Here is a 15,000-nt window from a genome sequence, read left to right as displayed (position 1 = left end):
AGTGGATTTTAAAGTGGTAACTTTTAGAAGTTGGGACTGAGATGATCTTAAATTTCGAGTGTGTTCATATTTTTTAATCAGTTCCTGCAAACATTCAGGTGCCAATCCATCCAGACATCTAAAAACATAGCACAATATCTTAAATTCTATCCTAAACTTCACAGGAAGTCAGTGCAATTCATGGACAACTGGTGTTATATGAGCTCTTTTTTCGTTAATTTTATAAGTCTAGCCGCTTTATTTTGAATTTTTTGTAGATGGAAATTAATCTACTTTGATAACCAATTAGAAGGGCATTGCAATAATCTAATCTGCTAGTAATAAACGAATTAACAAGCATCTTTGTAATATCTTCCTCAATATAATGTCTGATTTTTCCAATGTTTCTAATGTGATTGTTACAACATTGGCATATTTTTTTAACATGATCTTCCATGGATAACCCTATTGTTTTTACTTTCACAGACAATTTATATTGGTTCGAAATCACTTTATCCTGGTTACGTCTTTTACTATTTCTATCTTACGATTTTGAATTACCTAAAAAAAAAGAATGTGAAAGATTATTTTGTTTTTCAAATTAGGATCCATTCTGTAGAAAATGACTTAAGTTGTGTTATTTTTTAAAGAAAGAAGCAATTTTCATCATCTGTAGATGAAAAAATAGGTTTTTAAAAAATATTTATTTTTAGAACCGCGTTCCCGATGGGAACCTAAAAGGTAAAGTAATTCGAAATTCAAAATAAATCTAAATCAATCTGTGCGGCTATGTGGTCTAGTGGTATGACACTCGCTTTCGGATCGGAAGGTCATGGGTTCGAGCCTCACGCTCGGCGCATAGTTGAGGCCTTGGAAAAGGCTCTTTACTCACATTCTCTCACCGTACTCGATCGGGTGTAAAATGAGTACCTGGCCGTTAACAGCGTTGTCTTTGTTCGAAAAATTGTAATATCGCGTAACAGGCGTCATGTCCCGTCCTACATGTTAAATGTTACTGTTGACCAGGGACCCCTTGTAAAGCGCTTTGAGCACATTTAGTGGATATTGCTCTATATAAAGCTCAATTTTTTTTAAAATTCTAAATGTGAAATTTAAATGGCGTTGATTGCGACAATCATCGCGGTCAGCGATTACATGTAATATTATGATGGTCTGGGACAATATTTTAACTCATTTCTTGAGATTTACATGACAACAATGAGCCCATAATAAATTGGGTTACCAGACCTGAAAATAAGTGGCACGTTGATCACGGTGTATTACAATGTCATTCTGAACTGTGCCGATTGCAGCAATCCACGTAATTATGGCCTGCCTGTTAGAGATACAATAATGACGACATATAACGCGATTTAGAGGTTTTTGTGGGGTTAAACGAGAGAATAGAAATATCACGGTGTCAGAGAGTGTTAGATCAACTGATACTGATAGGGGATCCTCCGACTGGATGTGTGAGAGTCTGATAGAGAGAGGGGGGGATAGAGAGAGAGAGTGGGGGTGAAGGAAGAGAGAGAGAGAGAGAGAGAGAGGAAGAGAGAGAAAGGGGTGGAGGAATGGAGAGAGAGAGAGAGAGAGAGAGAGAGAAAGGGGAGTGAAGGGGGTAGAGAGGGAGCTGGTGGAGGAAGAGAGAGAGAGATAGAGAGAGAGAGAGAAGAGAGAGCGAACGAGAAAGAGAAGAAGAGAGATAGAGAAAGAGAGAGAGAGAGAGGGAGAGAGAGAGAGAGATGTGTGTGGGGTGGGGGAGAACGAGAGAAAGAAGTAGGCGAGTAGTACACTAGTCATTGAGCTATCGGTGACTGGAATGTTCATTAGCTAATGCGACTGTTCTCCGACTATCTCTCTCTCTCTCACACACAAACAAACACACACACACACACACACTCACTCACACTCACTCACTCTCTCTCTCCTTTTTTCTCACTCTCTCTCTCTCTCTCTCTCTCTCTCTCTCTCTCTCTCTCTTTCTCTCTGTCATTCTTCCACTATCTCGGTCTCTTCATCACTCTCTTTCACACTTTCTTATTCTCTTTCACTCTGTCTCACTCTCTCTCTCTCACTCACTCTCTCTCTCTCTCTCTCACTCACTCACTCTCGCTCTCTCCGTTTCTAACTCTCTCTATCTCTCGCACTTTCTCTCACTCTCTCTCAACTCTCAATATCTCTCTCTCTCTCTCTCTCTCTCTCTCTCTGTCTCTCTATCTATCTATCTATCTATCTCTCTCCCCTCACAATCTTCCACTATCTCGCGCTCTTCAGCACTCTCTTTCACACTTTCTCTCTTTCACTCTGTCTCACTCTCACTCTCGCTCTCTCCATTTCTAACTCTCTCTATCTCTCGCACTTTCTTTCACTCTCTCTCACTCTCAATCTCTCTCTCTCTCTCTCTCTCTATCTCTCTCTCTATCTATCTCCTCTCTCTCTCTCTCTCTCTATCTATCTATCTATCTCTCTCTCTCAGCCAGACGATAGGTGTCGCATCAGTTGAATCTCGGGTTTGGCCCTCTGACACAGTGATATTTTTATTCTCTGTTTTCATATGGCGTTGTTCCTTACATTTTATTTCTCATCCTTATTAATATATTAACTACACATTTTGTTTAAGAGTTTCCAGTTTGGCATTTTTTAATGCAAAATTTAAATTGTTAAAAGGTGTTTGGTAAGACAAATGGGGTTTGGCTTAATTTATTTATTTTTAACTATTGAATAACCAAAAGGAGTAGCTACTAATGTTCACCCCTAAACTGTGAAGAAAAGGTGAAATAATCATGGCAACGTGATACGAAAAGAAAGATTTATTTGAACTTTCAATAACCATTAAGCCTAAAAAAATGATACCTAAAATTTGGAATTTTTTAATGACTTGTATGGCATTTTGTGCAAAAAGAATTCTGGCAACCCGGCGCGGTTAGTAGCATCGTTTCTCTTTACTTCGTTGTAGTCTGTCACCCTCACCCCCCCCCCCCCCCCCCCCCCCCGCCACCAAAGAAAAAAACATCAGACAATACACTAATTGAAAAGAACGTGCTCAAAAAAAAAAGGATTTAGTACCGCTTTGGGAATATATCAATATTGTTGTTTATTTACTTATTTATCATTTAGGTTTTTTTTTGTTTTGTTTTTATTATGTTTTTCTTTGCTTGGCAGAGCAGATAAGACGTCTTCGTCAATAAAAGTATTAAAGGCCTTTTCAATTCGTTGTATCTTTCAACAAGTGAAAATTAAATTCGCGGTGCAATTTGTGTAAATGATGACGACGACGACTACGACAATGCCGATGATGATTATGATATTGTTGTGGATGCTGTTGTTGTTGTTGTTGTTCTTCTTCTTCTTCTTCTTCTTCTTCTTCTTCTTCTTCTTCTTCTTCTTCTTCTTCTTCTTCTTTTTCTTCTTCTTCTTCTTCTTCTTCTTCTTCTTCTTCTTCTTCTTCTTCTTCTTCTTCTTCTTCTTCTTCTTCTTCTTCTTTTTTTTCTTCTTCTTCTTCTTCATGATGATGATGACAATGGTGTTGAAGGTGATTATGAAGAATACGATGATGATAATGATGATATGATGATGATGATGACGATGATAATAATAATGAAAGTAAATTTGGTGCTTGTTGTATTGGTGGTATTTGGGGTTCTTGTGGGGCGGGGGGTGCAGGTTTAGATAGTGAGGGTAATTTTACTGCTTATAATAACGAAGGTTCTAATTGTGGTACTTAACTTAAATGTTACATTGCATTCAATGGTGAGCACTACATTAAATGCAATGATGTACAATTTGAAATGTTGAAATGCCATCTGGATACATTAACTCTGACATTTCATGTTTCAGCTGATGGTTCGACAATACATCTTTGCCCTACTATGAACAAAACACGTATTTAAAATTTTGGCCCTAAAAAGTCTCCTACAAAATAGTGGTCGATTAGAATGACCCTCATTTGGCAAATACACTCAAACCTGGGACTTCGTGACCCTCATTTGGCAATACACTCAAACCTGGGACTTCGCAAAGTCTCGGGTTTGAGCGGTTAATAAAAGAGAGCTTGAAATAATCGAGTGATTTTTGAAGGACCCGTTTTCCAACCAAAAATTTTTAATGCTTGTTTTTTCAAGAGTTGGATACAGCTTGAGTCATCATATCGCCATGACTGAATGGTATAAGTAGAAGTGACGTGTCTCTATTGATACAAACGATCCCCTGGCAGAAAGATTTCGTCTACTCTCCTGTTTGTAGAGATCCTTTTATCGGAGACAAGAAAGAAAAGGAGCTACCAAGATGCAGATGCCTTTAGCGTTTGGAATCCTGCTGGTTTTCACAGCTCTTCATGGCCAAGGTGAGAGAAGTTATTCTATTCTTTCAATATATTATTTAATATTCATTTATTCATTTATAGGTTATATGCGGCATTGAATATATGCATTATAGAAATTTTCTCGTTTAAGTAGATGATAGGAAAGAAAACTCTCTACTCTTTTGGTTCCTAAATCCTTGGTGTGTATAAAAGAAACCCTTCGGAGTACTAATAATGTATAGGTTCCGTAAGATTGAATCATTAGATGGCATCATTATGTTAGTAGCAGGATGTATTAATTTGCCTTTACTCAATGCACTTCCCATTGCATTATTTACTCCCCATATAAACCATTTGGAATCAAATTTCCCTTTCACACAGTTCAAGTAAACGTTAGGCGTACCTTTTGAACTAACACTTTTACTATATTATCCCTGACTAACCCCAGGCACTAAATCACACAAGAGACGTGTGGTTGGACAAGTTGATTTTGTCTTATCCAAAGACTCGCTCGTCAAAGTAATCTGTAACTGTTCCCTGTTTTGATTGGTCTGTTACTGGACATTTGCAGTGATGAGCCCGTGGGGTCATTTGCAAATACAAGCCATTGAAGATTGAAGATACAACCCCGGGACTAAAGCCAACATTTTCGAAAGTTTTAATCCTAGTTTCTGACGTTTCAGAATTGGAAGAAAAATAGCGACCATACAAGATGGCGATCCTTGATTGTCCGGTCTATTGCGTCGGTTTTTGATTGTAATAATTAGAAAAATGATTCGAAACACGATTTGGAGACTTACCGTAGATACGTTCACACCAAAATACGTTTCCATTCGTGTACGTGCGTGTAACGAACGAAAGCATTTATGACTTGTTTTGGTCCCTATTGTGTTCGCAATAAAGACCATTCGTTTGTGTACGTGTGCTTCCGTTAGTGCACGAGCGTGCAATTTGCTTTATGGCTCCGTAAATGTCCATCCGTGTTCTCTCGTGTGGTGTACAACTGCCTCCACTTAGTCCAAGAAAGAGCGAGGCAAAGTGTTTTATCTTTGGACGGATTAGACCTCTGATGACATCAATTTTTTTTAATGGTGCGTAAATCGTATGTGCAGACTTCAGAGTTTTGATCTGCCTATCGTGAAAATCGAGACTTCAGAGGTCTCAAAGCGGTATTATGTTATGTCCGGATGAACTATGTGTTGGAAATTGATATTCCTCTGTGACGTCTTGTTGCTATGTCTGTCAAACTATTGACATGGATGCCTTTTTAAATATTATCTTATAGTATGGGCCTTCAGTTCTTCAATCAACATATACGGTGCATACACTTTTGAAAATTACGTTTGTTTTCGTATATTTTATTAAAACTAGTCGAATAAACATTTAAGTTATTTTATTTTTGACTTGAAATTTTAAAGTAAAGTATATTTTGACCCTGAAATCAACCAATGACCTTCAACCGAAGACCCATAGCCACCAGTAGTAAACAGCCTACAGATCCTGAGCATCACTCGCAATTTTAACACAGATGATTGAAAAAAAATGCATCGTGTAGTCAGGCTTTGCGATGCAATTCATTTATCAGTTTGTCAAAATATTGTGAGAAATACTCACTAACTGGGTCTGACTTATTTGTGTGTTTGGCATGTACTTAGGTGGTATCTCAGGCCTTGTCATACAGGAAATAAATAGTCAAGGGGACGAAACGGGGTGAATGGCAGGAAATAATCTGATTGGTTAATACTTAGTAACTGGCAAACCATCAATTGACTTTATAGCCACCAATATCAAACTTGGGGTTAATTTCTATACGTTATGGTGGAGAATCAACATACAATTTATGACATTGACTATAGACACAAAGTTCATATTTCTTATTGTTTTAGTTCTGAATTCTATATTTACGATCCATTCATCCCGAATTGAGACGGGAGGCGGGGGGGGGGGGTCACGTTTTAGTATTTTTAATACTTAAATAACGTTATCATCTAATCCCTTCAATATTATAGCATGATAAAACTATTTATATATCAATTACAATATCGTTTCAAGCGATTAACATAGAAATCAGCCCGATATAACACCCTTTCGAGGCGGTGGGTGACATTTGTACTCCATTGCCGACTCTCGGCGATACAGATAAAACCATCTTGTGTTTTTTGGTTGGCTATGGCACTCGTCTTTGGATCGGAAGGTCCTCTTTTTTAGAACTTTTCCTCAGTTGAAGTTTGTTTTCTTATATATCGCTCTTGGTTTTCTAAAAATGTTTGATATTACTTAAACGTGGGGCTCTTATAAGGATACTAGGAAAAAACTGATACCCTCGAAGTAACACTCACATTGCTCATGGCAAATGTTACCCCTCGTCTCAAAACGGTATTAAGTCGGGATGATTAAGTTGCTGAAAATGGAATTTGTAGCCAGAATTATCAGACTTAAGTTGAGTTTGTATGCCTTATAGAGGAGAAGAAATATCATATTTTAGAGTGCTAAATGTCAATAATTCATATTTTTGACCAGTTTAATTATAATTTGACTTTTTAGCATCTGGTCCATCCCGACATAATACCGTTTTGAGACGTTGGGTCACAAATGTCCATAGAGACAGCGCAGCCATATTTATTCATTTATTCATTCATTTATTCATTCATTAAGTGTGGAGCAATGCTCGACAATAAGGGTCCAAACCAACAACTACACGACGTATCATGTTATCTAACAACCCTATGGTTGCATTTCACATGTAATCTTTCAGAAATTCTGTGTTACGTCTTGGATTTTCAGTCTTTAGAACTCGGAGCTTCTTAAGGGGGAGAAGGAGTGATGCCATAACTAATAAATGATGATCAGATGATATGTCTGCTCTTCTTTTCACTCTACCATCTTGTAGTGATCTACAGAGTTTATGGTTCATACATATAATATGATCTATATGGTTATCACGGTTGTGAAACGTGGACGCTTGACAAAAAATGCACGAGGAGGTTAGAGGCATTTGAGATGTAGGTGTATAGAAGAATGTTGAGGGTATCATGGACAGACAGGTGTACGAACGAGGAAGTGTTGGAGAAGGTGAGAACGGGAGAATACTGATCTATAACATCAGAAAGAAGCAGTTACGGTTTCCGGGACATGTGTGGAGAAGAGACGGAATAGAAAATTTGGTAAGATCTGGGATGACGGAAGGAAAGAGAGCTAGAGGAAGACAAAGAATGATTTATCTAAGAATGGCCAAATGTGACTTAAAAAGCAACACAGATTTCATGCGCACCGCAGAGGATCGTGATTCGTAGAGAAAGCTCAAGAGTACAAGCCACGATGGATGATGATGATGATGTGGTTATCAGTCCTGTGGTCTGCTGATTTACAAATATCCCTATATAGGCTACGTCCTTATTGGGCAAAATGTGTCCACCTATATCGCAGCTATTACATGCTCAGAGGTATGTCATCCGCTCTTCATTTTCATTCATTTGTCCTAGTCCATGCCTGCCCAAACATTTTCTAATCCATTATTATTTGCACCTACTTTTACATTCAAATCATCTATTATGATACTTATATATCTATGTCTTTCATTTTGTCATTTACTCCTTGGATTGTCAATAGAAATTCTCTATTTTGTCTTCGTCTGCATCATTGGTAGGGGCATGACACTGTGTAGTATTAAGATTATTTTCGTCTTGAATTCGACACATATAACTCTGGAGCTCTCTGAACCACAGATAATCATTCTATTTATCAGAAATGCCACTCTTTCAGTATGTCGCGTCTCTTCCTCATATCCTGAGTAGAGAATCATATCTCTCTAGTAATAAAACTCAGTTGGCCTGTCTGAGCGTGGCCTTCGTAAAGTTATGGCCTGATACTGACCAAAAAATGACGTCAAAATGCCAGTCTTTTGCCACAAAAGAAAACAAATCGTGAGTTGTATTCAATAGTTCAACCAATGAAATAACTTGTTTCCATGAGCTCTACTAACGACAACTCACTAGGCGGTGCAAAAACCAAATAATGACGTCAAACTGCCAGTCCTTTTGGATTTCAGTATCAGGCTATAACATAACGATGGCTACGGTCTGAGTCACTTTGTGCGGCTATGTGGTCTAGTGGTATGACATTCGCTTTCGGATCGGAAGGTCCTGGGTTCGAGCCTCGCGCTCGGCGCATAGTTGAGTCCTTGGAAAAGGCTCTTTACTCACATTCTCTCACCGTGCTAAGGTGTAAAATGAGTACCTGGCCGTCAACAGCGTTGTCTTTGTCCGAAAAATTGCAATATCGCCTAACAGGAGGCATGTCCCGTCCTACATATTAAATGTTGCTGTTGACCAGGGACAACTTGTAAAGCAATTTGAGCACATTTTAGTGGATATTGCGCTATATAAAAACTAGTTTTTTTTTTGGAGTCCGTCGGGTCTCACATATCTAGCCCGAGCAGGGATATCTTGTGTGTCCCCGTTTCTGATGCAACTTGATTTGTTTACCCTGATTCATACATAACTTGAGCTTTTTTATATAGCGCATTATCCACTAAACGTGGTCAAAGCGCCTTACAAGGGGTCCCTGGCCAACAGCAACACATAACATGTAGGACGAGACATGACGCCTGCAGGCGATATTACAATTTTTTGGGACAGAGACAACGCTGTTGACGGCCAGGTACTCATTTTACACCTGAGTACGGTTAGAGAATGTGAGTAAACAGCCTTCTCCAAGGACTCAACTATGCGCCGAGCGAGGCTCGAACCCAGGACTTTCCGATCAGAAAGCGAGTGTCATACCACTAGACCACATAGCCGCACATAGAGCGGATATTCCATGTGGCGATTTTTATCTTGGTCTTGGCTAGTAAAAGGGGCATCAACCTTCAAGCTTCATAGCGGCTTTCACTTCCAGGCATCATAGGCTTTCCATGAAGAGACTCTTCTACTACAGGTTCCGTCTCTGATGCAACTTGATTTGATTTCCCTGTTCCATACATAGAGCGGATATTCCATGTGGCGATTTTTATCTTGGTCATCATCATCAACATCATCATCATTGCCTTTTTCACCTTGGGTCAGAGTATAGGCCACAGACAAACAGTTTCCATCCTTCTCTATCCTGAGCTAACTTTTTTATCTCATTCCAGATCTTACCACTTCTCTGTATATCAGCTCCTTTAATTCTTCTCCATGTTCCTCGTGGCCCTTTCGGCTTTGTCTGTTGTCCTTCATAAATTCTGTAATTCCAGAAACTCTTCGGGGCATCAACCTTGAAGCCTCTTAGCGGCTTTCACTTCCAGGCATCATAGGCTTTCCATGAAGAGACTCTTCTACTACAGGTTCCGTCTCTGATGCAACTTGATTTGATTTCCCTGTTCCATACATAGAGCGGATATTCCATGTGGCAATTTTTATCTTGGTCTTGGGTAGTAAAAAAAATTAAAATTGAGCTTTATATAGCGCAATATCCACTAAATGTGCTCAAAGCGCTTGACAAGGGGTCCCTGGCCAACAGCAACATTTAACATGAAGGACGGGACATGACGCCTGTTAGGCGATATTACAATTTTTCGGACAAATACAACGCGGTTAACGGCCAGGTACTCATTTTACACCTGAGTACGGTGAGAGAATGTGAGTAAACAGCCTTCTCCAAGGACTCAACTATGCGCCGAGCGAGGCTCGAACCCAGGACCTTCCGATCAGAAAGCGAGTGTCATACCACTAGACCACATAGCCGCACATAGAGCGGATATTCCATGTGGCGATTTTTATCTTGGTCTTGGCTAGTAAAAGGGGCATCAACCTTCAAGCTTCATAGCGGCTTTCACTTCCAGGCATCATACGCTTTCCATGAAGAGACTCTTCTACTACAGGTTCCGTCTTGATGATTTCGTAACATGATTGTCTGTTACGGTCGAGTTGTTCGCCCTGTTCCAACATATTTATACTCTCGGGGAGTTGGTCTTCATTTAGTCTGTTCTTTCTTCCTTGATCTGTCCAGCATGAGAGTCAAAGCTATCGCTGGCATATCTCTTAGTCTGTGCGGCTATGTGGTCGTGTGGTATGACACTCGCTTTTGGATCGGATGGACCTGGGTTCGAGCCTCGCGCTCGGCGCATAGTTGAGTCCTTGGAAAAGGCTTTTTACTCACATTCTCTCACAGTACTCAAGTGTAAAATGAGTACCTGGCCGTTAACAGCGTTGTCTTTGTCCGAAAAATTGTAATATAGCCTAACAGGCGGCATGTCCCGTCCTACATGTTAAATGTTGCTGTTGACCAGGGACCCCTTGTAAAGCGCTTTGAGCACATTTAGTGGATATTGAGCTATATAAAGCTCATTTATTCTTAGCATCATTAATAAGACGCGCTAGCCGTGTCACCTCGTCAAGGTCAGAAGGCACTGAGTAATCAACAATATAAAAGTGGTCACGTATTTTAAAGAGGGAGTAGATATAGATAGTATGCGCTTGGCTAAGAAGCTCATAACATTGCCATCCGGAAGTATAACGGACCAACACACAAAACTGTGTGTATCCATGAACGTTTATAGTCTGGTTAATACAGTTCAGTGAGCATGACTCATGAACGCGGATGGCAAAAATCAATAACAAAGACCTGAGTGACGTCATCTTCGAACTATATATATTTTATTTTTGAGTTTTCCTGAGAGGAGAATTGAGTATAGTTCAAAGATTCATCACCGAAATCGGGAACGTATTGACCCAAGACAAACAGGCGGTCCACTCGGAGCATAGTTGACTTATAGGACTTGTTTTTTGACGACATTCAAAGGGTTGTGCACCGCTCGGTCGTTAACTTGTCGTTAGCAGGACTCAAGGAGACAAGTTGTGATCTCATTGATTACAACTCACGACTTGTCCACTTGTATTTTGAGGTAATTTTTCGGTCAGTGCCAGGCTAGGAATTTACGAAGGAGACACTCGGAGTCCCGCTCGGGGGTAAAGAATGAGAACTCTCGTTATTGATGCTTTGCTTGTAGCTAAAAATAACTCACAACATCCGCTAGCCCGATTTACCATATAAACACACAAAAACCAACATAAATTTTTATAGTCTTATTGATAGAATTTAAAGAGAACTAATCATTAAAATGGTTGTCTAAAAACAATGATAAAGAGCTGAATGATGTCAATTTCAATCCATCTATTGGTCAAAATATGGACCTTTCTAATTTCTTTCTGTAGGGAATGATGCGGTTCAAGCTTGTGACCAAGAAAGATTATTACTCTGTGCCAGGACTTTATGGTTTGCTTCATCCAAAGAACCTTCAGAAATGGTTTGCAGGTACGAAAATGGGACGATTGATGACTCGATCAACACGAATGATGATGGTAGTAGTAGTAGTAGTAGTAGTAGTAGTAGTAGTAGTAGTAGTAGTAGTAGTAGTAGTAGTATGTAGTATTAGTAGTAGTAGTAGTAGTAGTAGATAGTAGTAGTAGTATAGTAGTAGTAGTAGTATATAGTAGTAGTGTAGTATGTAGTAGTAGTAGTAGTAGTAGTTTAGTAGTTTAGTAGTAGTAGTAGTAGTAGATAGTAGTAGTAAGTAGTGAGTAGTAGTAGTAGTAGTAGTAGTATTTAGTAGTAGAGTAGTAGAAGTAGTAGTAGTAGTAGTAGTAGTAGTAGTAGTAGTAGTAGTAGTAGTAGTAGTAGTAGTAGTAGTAGTAGTAGTAGTATTAGTAGTAGTAGTAGTAGTAGTATGAGTAGTAGTGTGGTGAGAGTAGTAGTAGTAGTAGTAGTAGTAGTAGTAGTAGTAGTAGTAGTAGTAGAAGTAGGTAGTAGTAGTTAGTAGTAAGTAGTAGAGTGTAGTTAGTAGTATAGTAGTAGTAGTAATTTGTAGTAATGTAGTAGTAGTTAGTAGTAGATAGTAAGTAGATAGTAGAAGAGAAGAGTAGTGTAGTATGTAGATTGTTTTTAGAAAGTAGTGAGAGCAAGGAACAAGATATGAAGTGAGTAGAAAAGTGCCAGAAGACAATAGAGAATAAAAAAATTTTTTCGCGGCGGTGGTGGGGTTTGAACCTGCGACCTTATTGGTACGACAACTCCGCCTGGCAGGTGAGAGCGTGGCTCTACCGTGTGAGCTATCCACGAACACAAAAATATTCGTTTCAAACCCAAAGTCATTTCTAGATCCCTCTCTCACCCACTTCTTGAGATCGCCGATTCGTTCACCACCATCGCGAAATAATTTTGACCAGCAGTTAAGCTTAATAGCCAATATTCTCATCACAAACATATAACATAGAAACGATTAAGACATTGAGTATGCTCCGGTGTATGGGGTGAATTTTTAATTCAGAAAAGTGAGTGGAGCAGGCACTTATGTTGGTAACAACAAGATATGAAGTGAGTAGAAAAGTGCCAGAAGACAATAGAGAATAAAAAATTTTTTCGCGGCGGTGGTGGGGTTTGAACCTGCGACCTTATTGGTACGACAACTCCGCCTGGCAGGTGAGAGCGTGGCTCTACCGTGTGAGCTATCCACGAACACAAAAATATTCGTTTCAAACCCAAAGTCATTTCTAGATCCCTCTCTCACCCACTTCTTGAGATCGCCGATTCGTTCACCACCATCGCGAAATAATTTTGACCAGCAGTTAAGCTTAATAGCCAATATTCTCATCACAAACATATAACATAGAAACGATAAGACATTGAGTATGTCCGTGTATGGGGTGAATTTTTAATTCAGAAAGTGAGTGGAGCAGGCACTTATGTTGGTAACAACAAGATATAAGTGAGTAGTAATTAGTCAGCTATAGTCAATAGGATATAATTTTTCGTAGGTGTGGGGTTAGACTGTGACCTTATTGGTAGAAGATATACTCGTGCAGGTGTAGAGGTTGCTTCTACCGTAGTAGAGTATCCTAAGTTATAGTACAAAAGATATTGTTGTCAAACAAAGTAGTAGTGTTATTAGTATGTAGTATAGTGTTAGTAGTAGCGAGTAGTATACACAGTGAGAATATTGTAGAGTAGTTAGTATAGTAGTAGTATTTAAGTATATATAGATAGTATTTAGTATAAGTATGTCAGTAGTAGTGTGAGTAGTAGAAGTAGTATAGTCAGTATAAGTAGTAGAGTGAGTAGATGAAGTAGTATAGTGTAAGTAGTAGTATAGTATAGTAGTAGTAGTAGTAGTAGTAGTAGTAGTAGTAGTAGTAGTAGTAGTATGTAGTGTAGTAGTAGTAGTAGTAGTAGTAGTAGTAGTAGTAGTATAGTAGTAGTAGTAGTAGTTAGTATAGTAGTAGTAATAGTAGTAGTAGTATAGTAGTAGTAGATAGTAGTAGTAGTAGTAGTAGTAGTAGTAGTAGTAGTAGTAGTAGTAGTAGTAGTAGTATAGTATAGTAGTAGTGAGTAGTAGATATGTAGTAGTAGTAGTAGTAGTAGTAGTAGTAGTAGTAGTAGTAGAAGTAGTAGTAGTTAGAAGTAGTATAGTAGTAGTATAGTAGTAGAGTAGTTGAGTAGAGTAGGTAGTGAGGTTAAGTGAGTATTGTAGATAGTGAGTAGTAGTAGTAGTTAGTAGTAGTAGTAGTAAGTAGTAGTAGTAGTTAGATAGTAAGTAGTTAGTAGATAGTATGAGTGTAGTGTAAGTTAGTAGAGTAGTAGTTAGTAGATAGTAGTTTAGTAGAAGATGATAGTAAGTAAGTATAGTATGTAGTATGTAGTAGTAGAGTAGTAGTAGTTAGTAGTAGTGAGTAGTAGCAGTTAGTGTAGTAAGTAGAATAGTAGAGTGAGAAGTAGAATAAGTAGTAGTGTTATGTTAGTAGTAGAATAGTAGTAGTAGAGTAGTTGTATAGATATTGTAAAGTATAGTAGTAGTATAGTATAGAGTAGTAGTAGAAGTGGAAGAGTAGTTAGTAGAGTAGTTAGTATTATAGAAGTAGTATAGAAGATTAGAATAGTAGTAGTGTAGTGTAGTAGTGTAGTAGTAGTTAGTAGTAGAGTGTAGCAGTTAGTGTAAAAGTAGTATGAAGTGGTAGTAAGTGAGATAGAGAATAATTTGAGGTAGTGTAGTAGTAGAGGATAGTTGTAGATGTAGTAGGGTTAGTAGTAGTAGTAAGTAGTTAGCAAGTAGTATTAGTAGTGTGTTGTATAATAGGATATTAGAGAGTAGTAATAGTATTATAAGTAGTAATAGTAGTTATTGTAGTATGTAGTGTAGGAGTAATTTTTAATTAGAAGTAGTAGTAGTGATTATAGTAGTAGTAGTAGTAGTAAGTAGTAGTAGTAGTAGTAGTAGTAGAGTAGTAGTAGTAGTATTAGTAGTATGTAGTGTAGTAGTAGTAGTATAGTAGTAAGTAGTAGTAGTAGTGAGTATAGTAGTAGTAGTAGTGAGTTAGTAGTAGTAGTAGTAGTAGTAGTAGTAGTAGTAGTATTAGTAGTAGTAGTATAGTAGTATAGAAGAGAAGAAATAGTAGTAGTAGTAGTAGTAGTAGTAGTAGTAGTAAGTAGAAGTAGTAGTAGTTGTAGATAGTAGTAGTAGTAGTTAGTTAGTAGAGTAGTAGTAGTAGTAGTAGTAGTAGTAAGTAGTAGTGAGTAGAAGTAGTAGTAGTAGTAGTATTAGTAGTAGTAGTAGTAAGTAGTAGTAGTAGTATAGTAGTAGTAGTAGTAGTGTATTAGTAGTAGTATAGTGTAGAGTAGTAAGAGTTGTAGTAGTAGTAGTAGTAGTAGTAGTAGTAAGTATGTAGTAAGTAGTGTAGATATAGTAG

At 38.3% G+C, this 15,000-nt stretch overlaps 1 protein-coding gene and 1 long non-coding RNA gene across 12 annotated transcripts in view; both read left to right on the top strand.

Moving 5' to 3' along the window:
• Positions 1-11,575, top strand: part of LOC144977759 (uncharacterized) — a 15,592-nt gene extending 4,017 nt beyond the window's left edge. For both annotated transcript variants that reach the window (XR_013646397.1, XR_013646398.1), the window contains exons 2-3: positions 4,104-4,324; positions 11,476-11,575. This is a non-coding gene — a long non-coding RNA (uncharacterized LOC144977759). The remainder of the gene's footprint in view (positions 1-4,103; positions 4,325-11,475) is intronic.
• Positions 1-15,000, top strand: part of LOC144978007 (sodium- and chloride-dependent glycine transporter 1-like) — a 102,744-nt gene that overhangs the window by 46,396 nt on the left and 41,348 nt on the right. The window lies entirely within an intron of this gene.

Source organism: Berghia stephanieae, chromosome 8 (genome assembly GCF_034508935.2).
Source record: "Berghia stephanieae isolate SIO BIC M18660-M18661 chromosome 8, UCSD_Bste_1.3, whole genome shotgun sequence".
Lineage (NCBI taxonomy): Eukaryota > Metazoa > Mollusca > Gastropoda > Nudibranchia > Aeolidiidae > Berghia > Berghia stephanieae.
The sequence above is the reverse complement of the archived record's forward strand: the minus strand, read 5'-3'. Positions and strand labels throughout refer to the sequence as shown.